Source organism: Trachymyrmex septentrionalis, unplaced genomic scaffold (genome assembly GCF_001594115.1).
Source record: "Trachymyrmex septentrionalis isolate Tsep2-gDNA-1 unplaced genomic scaffold, Tsep1.0 scaffold127, whole genome shotgun sequence".
Taxonomy (NCBI): domain Eukaryota; kingdom Metazoa; phylum Arthropoda; class Insecta; order Hymenoptera; family Formicidae; genus Trachymyrmex; species Trachymyrmex septentrionalis.
The window spans coordinates 147,715-150,314 of NW_017304406.1; the positions used below are offsets into that span (position 1 = coordinate 147,715).

The following is a 2,600-nucleotide window of genomic DNA, read 5'->3' on the forward strand; positions in this document are numbered from 1 at the left end:
CTGCATTACGAAGGGCAGTATCTCGAACCATCTTTTAATTAATGAAGTAAATAACATTATTGAAATTTATCACATCAATTTTAAATTTAGACATGAAAATAATCAGATGAATAGTCAGATGGGTGAACCGAGAGAGCAGGTTGTAGCTCGTCAAGTGCACGCGTACCTAACAAATATTCAAACTTGATTTTTTCGAAAACCGAGCTCTGTACGAAAAATGTTATTCTATATTTTCAATTAATTTTTACATAAGCCATCTCCTCCTTCCAAATTGCAGCACGCATTTTCGGAATACCCTGCATATGTAAAATAAATGTACATACTTGTATGAAAAAAAGTTTCTCCCGATGTTGTATGATTTTTAATTGTTGCGCTCCCGTAATAATGGCGTTAAATTATCGATATATAGAGTTCCATAAGGATGTATGTATTTCGCGGATCTTCATTTCGCTTCCGATCAAATTTGATACGTGTTTGGGCAAGCTTTGATTAACACGATCGTTCTTCACGATACCGGAGATACCGGGACCATATGAACACGCTCGTCTATTCTGCTGACCGGGATTCATCGACAACGGGACCACACGGGTGTTCCGGTCAAAATTCCTGGAGCACACGATAATAACGAAACGGTTAACGTCCCACGTCAACATTCGCATTGTGCGTCACATCATGATTCATGTTTGCATTTCCAGTAATTAATGCGGCGCTCATAGCTTCCGGCATGTCGCATAAGTTGAGTGCCAACATCGAAAAAAAAAGATCGAGATGATCTCGAAATCGCTGCGTCAAGAATATTTGAATCTCGATATTAAAAAAATTCGCTCGGATGAGAACAAATGAGAACCTGTATATTTTTAGAATATTTTGCATTGCGTCGGCAAAGATTTTATTATCATAAAGATATAATAGAGAAAGGAGTGAAATCTCCCTGAGTATTATATTGTCGCAAAAGTATTTTCCTTTTCAATTTTTGTTTCAAAAAACGCGTATTGTTTCACGCAGAAATGCACTTGTTTATTTGAACTTGTGCGATTTGAATAGAACTTATGGAATAGAGCTTACGAAATAGAACCATCGAGACTACATGACAATCCTATTCGAAGGAAGTTGAGTTATGTTAATGCTTGCGATATCAGGTCATCAAATATATTCATGCGCGCATTTCATAGGAGACAGCTACTCGAGAAGACAATCGATTGTGGCGTTTATGTTGTAAAGTAGCGGAGAGCCGATCGTTGCCGCCGAGACGCGTCTTGAACCAACAACGAGCTACAAACGGTTATTCTCCAAGGACATGCTATCGTTGCTCACTGCAAGCTGGAGAACTCTGCATATCATTGACATAACCCGACATAGTTCCGTATGAAAGCGATCAGAAGCGATTATGAAATGAGAGATCCGGACATTTGAGGGATTTCTCGTGAAGATCACGAAGAAATTTTACAACGGAAAGGGACTGGACTGGAAGAAGTCTATCGACTTTACGATTACGCTTTGCGTAATCAGATAGAAGTATCTTGAGAAAACGTAATTCATCAAACGATTCCAGAGGGAAGCGTCGTTGGGACTAAGTTTCAAAGTAATCCTCTTGACTTTTATTACGGCGAGGAGAGTAGAGCGTCTTCCAATCAGCAGTCGAGCGGAATCCGCAACCCGGAAACTCACGTTCCAGAGTTCTCTTGCAAGTAATCACAATTACGAAGGTTGGTTAAGTATTAAATAGATTTTACAGGTTTGTAGCGCGAGCGATAAGATGGCGTAGACTACGAAAGATCGGGGAGACTTCCGTTTTTCTTCCTCGTAGAAAAACAGGAGGGGGGGGTGCATATGCTTGATGAAATAATATCTGGTTTCGATAGATGTTTACATTATAAACGAATAGAAATTATTTCTTGTCTGTATTTACGAAGAACTGTAATTTATATCGTAATATAACGAGTATATCGCTTCCTTGAAGGCTTTATTCGAAAAGAAAGATATATAATAGAGGCGCGCGAATAGAAATTATGAAAGAAATCTCCAAGCTATACTTACGATTTAAAAAACGCCATTCTCAATCACGAGTCTCCACCAAATCCTCCACATTCGAATAAGCCGATACTGTTGCGAATGCTTACTCCATTCACGTAGTATGACCTGCATCCGTTCAGAAGTCGCGCTCTCGATCTCTCGAGCAGGACGAGGAGAGCCGCTCGCGATTTCGAACGCCATCAATAATCGCATATTCGTCGGTTCTCTATCGGAGTACAAGGATCCCCGCGAGGTCCTTACCTCTCAGCAAAAGCGAACACGAGCAGGCAGTCGGATAAGACAGGAAGACAGTAACTGGACGATCCTGCTGGCTGCCTCGAGAGAAGCTCGCCCGGGCGGCATGGCTCCCACCTCTTCACCTCGATCCTCCTCGCCGCTGTTGCCCGGCGAAGGATGTCCCACCGTTCGTCACTAATTCCCGGGTAACTCGTATCGCCGCTCTCTCGTACCGTCGGCAATTCGTCACCTCTTGCGTCGCTCTTTCGTGGCCGCGCACCCCGTACGTCAGCAACGCGAGTAACGCCTGTTTAGCGACAACCTACCCCTCCGCGCGCAGCAGGAAGTCA

General features: G+C 42.6%; 1 protein-coding gene across 3 annotated transcripts in view; it reads right to left on the bottom strand.

Annotated features, from left to right (window-relative positions):
• Nucleotides 1-2,344, bottom strand: part of LOC108756434 (inactive dipeptidyl peptidase 10) — an 81,544-nt gene extending 79,200 nt beyond the window's left edge. For 2 of the 3 annotated variants that reach the window (XM_018500243.1, XM_018500239.1), the window contains exon 1: nucleotides 2,275-2,344. The gene's annotated coding sequence lies outside the window, so the exon portion shown is untranslated. Of the gene's footprint in view, nucleotides 1-2,037; nucleotides 2,121-2,274 lie in introns of those variants that run through there. The other variant, XM_018500240.1, reaches the window with a different exon arrangement.
• Between the last annotated feature and the right edge of the window lie 256 nt (nucleotides 2,345-2,600).